Source organism: Mus caroli, chromosome 4, assembly GCF_900094665.2.
Source record: "Mus caroli chromosome 4, CAROLI_EIJ_v1.1, whole genome shotgun sequence".
Classification (NCBI taxonomy): domain Eukaryota; kingdom Metazoa; phylum Chordata; class Mammalia; order Rodentia; family Muridae; genus Mus; species Mus caroli.
Window position 1 is genome coordinate 1,997,277 of NC_034573.1, and position 10,558 is coordinate 2,007,834.

The 10,558-nt window shown below is 43.4% G+C and overlaps 1 protein-coding gene and 1 non-coding gene across 6 annotated transcripts in view; one reads left to right on the forward strand and one right to left on the reverse strand.

Annotated features, from left to right (window-relative positions):
• Fam110b (family with sequence similarity 110 member B) overlaps positions 1-10,558 on the forward strand; it is a 143,544-nt gene that overhangs the window by 45,201 nt on the left and 87,785 nt on the right. The gene's annotated exons all lie outside the window — the stretch shown is intronic.
• LOC115030993 lies at positions 340-466 on the reverse strand. Its single transcript, XR_003836585.1, has one exon. It is a non-coding gene; the product is annotated as a small nucleolar RNA SNORA17 (small nucleolar RNA).

A 10,558-nucleotide genomic window follows, 5' to 3' on the forward strand; every position in this document is an offset into this window, starting at 1 on the left:
CTCAGGCTGTCCGGCTCCATGGCACTGGTCTGGTAGGCCTTTCAGCACCAGACTGTTCGTCATCTCAGGCTGTCCGGCTCCATGGCACTGGTCTGCTGGTTGTCTTGGGGTCATCTCTCACCTTGGCCTGCTCAAGTGGCCCTATATTAGGGTCATCTGTCTCAGCTCATATCTGTCCAGGGATTGCAATCTCAGACAGGTTGCTAGTATTCAGCCTACTTCCCACCCTGAGAGCCAATTTGGGCCTGCATCCCAGTCTGGTGGTCATCTTAGACAAACTCCCTGTCTGGGTACCCTCTCTCCATAATAGTGGTTGTTTCAGGCTCACTTTTTTTAGGGAATGTTAGGCTATTAGTCATTCAGATGTTCACAGGTCAGAACACTGAATGTAGGCATAGCCTCTATCTGCCACCTAGTAGTGTACATGTGACACAATAGCCACACCTGCAGTGCCCCTAGAGGCAGTATTTTCCTCCATTTTTATGATTAGGGATGATCAGTGATTCAGTATGAGTAATTAATGGTGATCTTTCAACCAGCATGTTAACTGATGAGCGCATATCCCTATCCCACAGGCAGATTTGTCATTATTTTTTATATTCTGCAAATTTGAGATCCGCCACAGTCAAAGACAATCAGAGTAGGTGAAGAGTCTTGTTGCTCATTAGTTAAGAAAATGAAATCATTCTTCTGGATGAAGTTCTCTCATACTAGGAACCACCATATGTCACCAATTTGTGACATTGTTTTTGTGCTACACTAGTTAGCCGAGAACAATTTGGGGTTAACCACATTTTGTGGTATTAAACATTTAGTACATAAGGACTTTGCCCAAAGAAACCATTTTGCCTGTATCCACTCCTCTCTCACTTTCAGCTATGGGATTTGGTTCTGCTGTCTACTAGGAAGCAGTGCTCAGAATTAAAAGTCAGTTGGTTTGTCTTATGAAATATGCAGTGGCCTGCCTGCCTTCCCAACTTTCCTGCCTTACTTCCTGTCTACCCACGAAGAGGAAGGCACAGCCAGAGTAGAGCTATTGCATCAACCTCTCCTGTTTACTCCTTCTTACTTCCACATATTCTGTCCAGTGAATTGCACTGATTGCATTTCGGATGAACAAGTTCTAACATTGTAGTTGTAAATTAATTTGAAGGGTAGCGTGTGCATTTTCCGGAAGCGGCAGTAGTAAAGAGGACAGCACATGCAACAGCAGCAGCATCTGCAGGGCCCATTTCCTCCCTGGTTGGTTCTTGTGTGGATAGCTTTTTTAAGTCAGACCCTTAGTTTCCCTGGACACCTTTACTGTGTTTGTTTTAATTATGCCAGTAGGCTCCTCTTAGGAGGCTGCTTAAACATGGGGAACTGGGGCTGGCAGTTAGCTCCATAGGTAAAGGCACTTACCTCCCAGCCAGCCAACCTGAGTTCAAATCTCAGTATCCCCACACGGTGGAAGGAGAGGACCAACTTTCCCCAAGATCTCCTCTGAGATCCACATTTGGATACACACACACACACCAAACAAATGAGTGTAATAAAGAATATTTTTAGGAGAAGAGAACTAAGTGTTGACCAGCCATTCTAATGCCACATACACTGTGGGTTAAAATGATGTCCTGCATCCAGTCCACCACAGGGCTAGAGCCTCTCATGGAGGCAGGACGTGGGAAGTTGGACTGCGCATACCCCACACTACTGCAGGGCAGGCATCAGGCTGTGAGAAGCAGCAGTAGCCCACTCCAGCAGTGGGGAGACACAGTCTGAGGTCTTCATGGAACTGCCGGGGCTGGTTAATGGTTCCCTGAGCCGCACAGAGGCCAGGGATGGCAGGTTCTCCACCGGATGCCCTGAAAGAGCTGAGAATGGAGTGGGGGCCCTCGGCTGGGCGCTAGCCCGAGCCAAAGAGAAAAGAGGGGGTGAGGAGAGTGCCAGCTGATTCCCGTGGGGAGGAGAGTCCATGGTTAGCTCAGTAGGGCAGCTTGGCTTGGTGGCGACTGTGGCTGAGAACGCAGAGAGGCCTCCTGTGTGAGATTAGATGTGGCTCTTTAAAGGAAGACCTGCCCCATTGCTCTAGCGTGGTGGATCCTGATGAGAAGAGGCAGTCCATGGTTTAAAGCATTTGTTGTCATGGCAGAGAGTTGTGATGAGTGAAACCATACCCCACTTTCTCTGGGTGGGCCTGAGGTTAGGGAAGGGGAGCTAAGAGGGTAGTAGAGGCAGAGAAAGGCAGAGAGAGGGAGAAAGTAGAGAAGTAGAGGTCAGCCATGGCCACGTGGAGAGAGGGGGTAGGAGAATATGGAGAAGAGGGGGAGCAAGAGGGAAAGAGAGAGGGCAAGAGTAAGAGAGAGAGAGAGGAGGGGGGAAGCAGCCCCATTTATAGTGGGCCAGGCCTACCTGGCTGTTGCCAGGTAACTGTGGGGAGGAGCATACCTGGTTCTTGCTAGGTAACTGTGGGGGTGGAGTCCAGACAGAATGCCAGGGGCTTGGGGCATTGCCCTACGGGACTGATAACCACAGAATTATGGAGAGCTGAGGCCTGCTGTCAGGATCCTGGTATCTGGGGGCATGGCAAACACCTTCCATCCATTGTAGGCGACACTCACCTGCTGGGTCACCAGGGTTTTAAGCCTGAGCTGGACCATGGACCAGGCTGCCTATTACAGCTCACCACCCCACAAGGTCCCACAATGTACCGCCCACATGCCAGCATTTCATGCCTGGTTTGCAGTTGTCTAGCACAGTACATACCAGTGTGCCTGATGCTGGAAGTACTACGTATCTACATTTAATTCCTTTTTACAATTTTTTCATGTGTGGTTTTCAATATCTAAGAACCTCATCTACATCAAAATAAGTTGAAAATAGATAAAGAGAAGCTGATTAATATGCCAGGTCAGTTTCTGATTCTTAGGTGTTCATCTCATACTTCAGATTGGCCTGGATCTCTGATGCTCTGCAGCTTGTTCTAACATTCTTTGCCATTGGGATCCCAGGATCTAAATACTGATTACACTTCAGAGAAGGCTATGGTTCTCAGGGTGGAAAGGCCATACTCTGGTGATTGGCTGCCATTCAAGTAACATGAAAGAAAACAGGCCCTCAGCAGGAAGGGTATAAGAGCCTTGGGACAGTAGCACCCTGCTAGGAATGGAGTCTTGTTCCTGGATGATTACATAATCTGAAGATGTCTGTCCTCTAGTATACCTCTCACTGTGAGGGGAAGCCACAGGAAGAGCCAGCTCAAGTGCTAGCAGCAGCTGTGCACTCAGCGGTCCTTGTGCTCCAACAGGTGTTGGCGTCCTCGGGTTTCTGGACTATGCCTTCCAGATGAAGCCTTGCCTAGTAAGGATTTGGCCATTGTTGGAAAGCTGTTACCTCCTCAAAACTTCCTTCTCTATCAGGAACCTTCACTGCTGTTTAGAAATAATCACTGATTAATTTTTTCTGAAGACCTTTAGCCATTACAAAATTTAAACTAAAATATAATTGTATCATTTTTTTCCTATTACCTTCCTCACTCTGTTGAGTCCAATGTGTCTCGTTTGCTTTCTCTCCAATTCATGTTTTTCCCCTAATTGCATCTCAACTGCACGCACGCATAGATATAATAAATAATACCTGCTGAATCATTTAGTGCTGAGTGTGTGTGTGTGTGTGTATCTCAGGACTAACCACTGGGTACTGGATAACTAGTTAAGGGCTTATCCCTGGAGAAGTCTATAATGCTCTCAGCATTTCTTAATTGCCTGTAGTTCTTTGTCTTTGCCCAGTGAGAGTTCCCTCTTCCACAGTAGCATTTATATTGCTCCTATTGGTTCTGGTTTTGTTTAGGCCTCTATATTATTGTTGAGGTATCATGGCTAACACTTCCCTGCCATTTCTAGGAGACACAACCTCACAACAGATTTCCTCTGGCTCTTATTGTCTTTCTGCTCAACTCCTTACCAATTCTGTAATGATCTCTGAACATTAGGTGCGGGAATTGTATAGTAGATATGTCCATTGGGACTTGGCATCCTAGGAGCACCTGATCTCTGTATTTTGACCAGTTTTTGTTTTCTCTTTTAGTCCCTGTTGCAAATAGAAGTTTTTTGATGAATGTGAGAGTTACACTCATCTGTGGATGCAAGGATAAATATTTAGAATGGAGTTAGAAATATTTCTGGTCAGGCGGTGGTGGCTCACACCTTTAATCCCAGCACTTGGGAGGCAGAGGCAGTTGGATTTCTGAGTTCGAGGCCAGCCTGGTCTACAAAGTGAGTTGCAGGACAGCCAGGGCTACACAGAGAAACCATGTCTAAGAAAAAAAAGAAAGAAAGAAATATTTCTGGCTTATTAAGTGGTGGTTGTGGGTTCTCCCACATAAGATTTGTGACCTTATTCGCCTTGGGTATTTGGCTGGGTTTTCTGTAGCAAATATGAATCCCCCCATGTTGAGTGAGTCTTTTAAGTTCAATTAGAGATCTGATTGTTACCACCAAGATTTGAGTCACCATTGCCCTTTTGATCCTCGGCCAGTGCTGGTTACTCTTGTGGTTCATAGGTGCTGCAGCTGGGTAGAGCAATTGCTTTCCTCCCTTGGCAGGGTTCATACCTGCTGGACTATGGAAGCTCATCCTCAGAAAGAAGGCTTTAAATTAAGATCCAACTTGAGTCTTCTGAGTCCTGTGTCCAAAGTATGTGTGTCTTCTTCAATAGAGACTCGCTTTCAACACCATAGCGGCAACGTAAGTCAACAGCAACAGCCTAGATTGTTTTGAGGGCTTCTTGGACTCCCCCAACTAACATCTTAAATGGGTTTCTTATGCCTGTTATTGATGATTTTGTTAGAGTCAATGATTCTTGGTGGGACCATTATCAGCCCAAGTAGGATAACTTCATTTAAATTATTCATGTATATGTGCACACATACTTATATGTAATATATGCAATTTTGGGTGAATAAAACCATAATTCTTCATGACGTTTTTAGACATCCTTATTGTTATTTTCCCTCCTTCTCCTCTTCCTATCTTGTATTTTTCTCCTTCCTTCCCTATTTTGATGGAAATCGGGCTGCGGCTAACATGAATTGGGTTACACACACCCCTGTAGAGGCTGCTCTGAGCTTAGTTCCTCTTGCTGTGAGGACAGATTTCGGAATTATTAAGTTTCTTTTGCAATATTAGACTATAACTACAACCTTGGGAAAGCAAAACCCAATTTCAAAACAATTTATCACCTTAGAATCAACATCAAAACTTCACTATCATGTTGCAAAATTTGGCTGCCAATTTATACCTATGAATGCATGACAGTGCAAGTTTCAATGCTTCATTAAAGAGACATTGCTTTAAATCTTATCTTTAATTCTACTTTCTAAGATAAGAATCACATTAAATATTATCTCAGCTAGAAGTATCTTTAGAGGCCCAGCCTCATGGCCTGCCTTATGCCACGTGTTTGAAAGACTCCAAACCTGAGTTAGCTATTTAAAACTAACTTTTTAGTAACCAGCGTTATACCTTTTAGATCATACCCAATAACTTATAAGCTAATAATCTTGTGATGAAGACACACAGAGCATATTACACCTCTAAGACCAGTAAAAAGCCAAATGAAGTGGCTACACGAGCCTAATAAATTTAGACCAACCAAAGCATTTCAAAATTTCTAGCTATAATTATAAGACAAAAAGCACCTTGTCATTAGCTTAATGCAATAATCACGATTGCAGAGAATTTTCTTAGGAAGTTCACTACCAGCCGATTTGCCTTAAAACTAAGAGGTTGCAAACTCAGTTTCTCAAAAAACTGTTTTTCCAGCAGGAGCTCTCCTGCTGTGTCTGATCCTGGCTAAAGCATGTGGCCACTCTCTTGCTGAACCAGCAGATAAAGTTTTAGCCATCTTAATTTTCCAACATTAAACACAGAACATTCAGTCATTCAGACAACGAGACAAAACACACATGGATCGACATGAGATGCACCAGACACTAGATGTTAGACAACACAAAGAGGGCAGAGAACTTCTGCTGTAGGGGCTAGAGAGAAAAAGGCAGGGCATCCCCGACATTTCTTTCTGCCTCTGGGAGAGTTTCAAAATCCATTTTCCTCTATATTATTTTATTATTACAAACACTGTTTTTGCCGCCTGATGCAGCTCCCATCTGCGGACATCTGCCTGATTATTTAATTTAAACCCTTTTTCCTCTTGCCTAAAGCAGTTCCTAGTTCCGATAAATTGCTGCCGACCTAAGTGAATCTAGCATTGGGTTAGCACTGATTCCAACCTTAGCCCGTATCTTCCGCACCTCCAGCAACACTTTACCTGTTGCTTCACCGTGCCCCATACGAATTCTCTGATTCTTTCCTTTCCGTGGAGCTCCATTACCAAGCAGCGTTCCTCCAGCGTTTTTTCTGCCATTCCTCAGGTCCCACTTTCGGACGCCAAACTGTTGGAAACCAGGCTGCGGCTAAAATGAGCTGGGTTACACCTGGGAGGCAAACTGGGGCTGAAAAGAGAGGGGAACTAGGTGGACGAGAGAGAAATGGAGCCAAGACAAGGTTCTGATCAAGGCTCAAATGTTTAATGGTGAATGTGCTTATAAAGGAGGGGGAGGCCCATTCCTGACCATTCATCTTGGAGCCCAGCTGCAGGTGACCGAGTGTAGGATAGGGTGTGGTCTTAGGAATAGCTGGGCAGCTTCCCAGCAGGTAGCAGTATCTTGAAGAGGAACAGTGACAGTGGCTGAACAATAGAGTGATCTAGGGAGGCAGGCTCCACCCTATATAATCTCCTTAGTGGCAGCAAAGTCAAGGCCTGGCTCTGCCAGCTTCAGGCTTGGGAGAGGTTACATTTTTGTAATTAAAGCCCTCTCTGATTTCCCCATGTTCCCTTTCATATCACATAGCTACCTTTACCTAGCTGTCCTAACCCTGCTAGCTCACACTTCCTATCTTCAGGGGCCTTTCTAGCTATGTGACTCCTGTTCTAGGGACTCATGGACACTGTAACAAAATGCTGGTTGTGGCTATAATCTTATATCCTGGAACTGTCAGAAGACTTTATGGATTGATGGAAATGGAACCCTCTATCTACTCATCGGGCAAACAAACATGTTCTGTGTAAATTGGTGATGTAGATTTTATTCTACTTTGTTTTCGACAATAGTGACTTATCTAGCTAAAATGAAAACTCTTTAACGTGATTTAATTAGTTAAAAGTCAGAGCTTAGTAGTCTGTTAATTACTTTAAGAATTAGTAGAGTGACACTAATTGGCAAGATAGTATGTTGCAGGTCTGTGCAGTAAGAATGTCGCACCTAGGAAGTGTGGTCTGGAGTCCGTGACGTGGCAGCAGAGAATGTGATCTGCCAGTAGAAATCAGAATGCTGTGCCGGGAGTCTATCCCTGATAGCATCTTCACAGTTTTCCTGGCTACTGTATCTTTCCTCAGAATATTAACTGATAAATGGCACACACATGTAATCTCAGCGGTTTGAAGGTGGAGGCAGGGGATCAGGAGTTCAAGGTCATCCTTGACTACTTAGGGAATTGAGTAAATGCTCACAAAGTAGAAGAGGTAATCTGCCCATCAGTTTGAAAGCAGTCTCCACATGCTTAATAGGTAGGACACTTAAATGTTTCTGCAAACAGTTCTATAAGTGATGCCTTTCGATGATACATACACATTTTATCCTTTGCCCTAAAACCACTCAGATCCAAGTTACATCCTATGGTCATGTTCATTTATTGATTGCATGAGTTCAAATTTTGTTTAAAATTCAAGTACTTCTGGATGTGTGTCAAAACCATACCGTATGGAATGCAAACCAAGGAGTAGTTTTGTAAGGAAACTGTATTAAGATTATAGCACCAAATAGGGGACTGACACACTTTCAAAAAGTATATCTAATTTGAGGCTGGGAAGATTCCTTGGTGGTTAAGGACACTGGCTACTCTTCCAGGGGACCTAAGTTCAATCCTTAGCACACACATAGTGGCTGACAGTCATCTGTAATCCCAGTTCTACAGGATCTAATGCCCTTTTCTGGCCTCTGAAGTCTCTACATCCATGTGGTGCACAAATGTCCATGTTGAAAAATAATACCCACCCATACTTTTAAAAGAAAAAATGAGTATCTAATCTATTCGGGCTGATATAATAAAGCACACTAGACTAAGTAAATTAAAACCAGTGGGAGTTTATTGCTTAGAGTTTTGGAAGGTGGAAACAACTGGAAGCCATCAGCAGGCTCTGAACTGTCAAGGGCTCCTTCCTTAAGCATGCAGCTCCTGTGGTCTCACATGGCAGAATTGAAGAAGAAGCTGGGCTCCTTCATAGGCACACTCTGCCCTTAGGATTGGGCATGAAAGAACCACTCAGAGGCTTCCCCAGTGCCATTGCCTTGCTCACTAGATTTCAACATATGTATCTTAAGGGGAACATACACAATTGGATACTACAGAAAAATGATTCTTCCAGCTAAGAATATTTTAACATAAGGGGAGTAAATGAGATATTCATTGAGCAGATTGGCTATAATTTAATTTCTATATCTTGTGTAATTAAATTCTCACAACAGTTCTAGCCTGGTGCCTCTTACAAATACTTAGGAAGCTAAGGCATGAGGATAGCAAATTCAACTGCATTACGTAGTAAAATATTGCTTTTTTATGAATTACTAACTTAATAGAATTGTCAAAACAAGTTCTTTTCTAAATATTCATATAAAATACAGAAATGTAAAAAAATCATCATAATCCATTCAGAAATTAATTCATTGTATGACTTGGGTCATTCTGAGAAGTGCTCATTTTACAGTTGAGATAATAAGATACAATATTTTTAATCTGTTTTAATTTTAATAGCCAGGCATTAATCATTAAAAATGAATGTCGGAGTTCTGGTTCCACATACTGTAGTTGTTTTGGTTTGGTTTTGTTGTTGTTTTGTAGTGTGCAGTGTATAATGAAATTTCTCTTTACAGCACAGTCTCCTGTCAACTTAACTGAAATGAACAGAAAGCCTTTACCATATCCGTATACTCTATATGTATATAATTGCTTTCTTGCTCACTTAGATCAGGGATCCAAAGAACGAGACCTTTGTCCAGATCTCACCCCAGGACAAAAAGCAGTCCATTCTTTCTTTTCCTTTGTGCCTGTGGTGCTACAGGGTATGGAAGCAGGACCTATGCATGCTAGGCAGCTGCACTGCTGGCCCCCACACCCAGCAGGTCAGTGTTCCTGTCAGCATGCACCACCTCCCCACACTAATTTCACAGGAAGACTGATTGATTGCAAGTCAGGCAACCTCAGTGGCTAGGTTTAAATACATGTGTAGTCTACTGTCCACTGTGCTTTCTCCTGAGCAGCAGTGATGGGGACATGATCTACTGTGCTGTCAGGGTTAGCTGCAAGTTAACTTCACATAAGTTAGCTTCACATATAGTGTATAGACTTTTAAGGACATGAATGTTGAAGTCAGGAGACTTAGCTATATATGTCAGGTTTCTAGAGTTGGTGTCTCTATCTGTAATGGTCCCAGACTTGCAAAGCAAAGAAAAAATGATTAGACAAGTTATGTAGAGAAAATCCTGGTGACAGTACGGACGTTTCCCAGAGGTACTAAAATTGCCATTTAAGGACTGACACCAATTAAGCAGAAGTACAGAAATCTAGTGGGTTTCTTTCCTGTGTTAAACTCTTCAATTCTTCAAAGCAGTGACACAGTGTGCCTCAGAATTTCAGCTTATTTCATCTGTCCACAGGAAAACACACCTGAAGCTGTGTGCCCAGTGTTTGGAGAGGATGTGGGGAATGAGGTTTAAGATGGTTGAGTAATTTTATTATCTGAGCACTTTTTGAGCTACATCTACAATACCATTTTTGTTTCCTTGGAAGGGCCCAGTGATCATCTCCTGTTCAATCATAATTCCTTGTTCAGGTTCCTAGAGCCCATGAGAACAAGCTGGGGCTCACTAATACACAACTGTGGACCCGAGGTTCCCTGTCCATCATTCTCCGACTGACACTCTGTCTCTGCCTCTGCCTCTGCCCCTGCCCCTGCCCCTGCCGCTGCCCCTGCCCCTGCCTCTGTGTGTGCTTGTGCATGTGTGTGTGTCTGTCTGTCTGTCTGCTTTCTCCCCCACCTTCCTCCTCCTCTCCCTATCTTTTTTTTTTTTAAGACTAAATCATACTTTTTATCACAGGGTAATACAGGAATCCTGTCTCCATACATTTTGGGTTGTTTTTGTGAAAAACTGGTTACAGGACATAAAGGGTTTTGTGTGCTTGTTGATGTACATAATGAATGATGAGATTTGGGGATTTTAAACACTGGCTTCCTTTTGGTGTCTCAGTGAGTGAAAATTAAAAGGGAAATATAATGTCCAAGTGTATTAGTCAGGGTTCTCTAGAGTCACAGAACTTATGGGTAGTCTCTATATAGTAAAAGAATTTATTGATGACTTACAGTCGGCAGCCCAATTCCCAACAATGGTTCAGTCGCAGCTGTGAATCGAAGTCCAAGGATCTAGCAGTTGCTCAGTCTCACACGGCAAGCAGGCGAAGGAGCA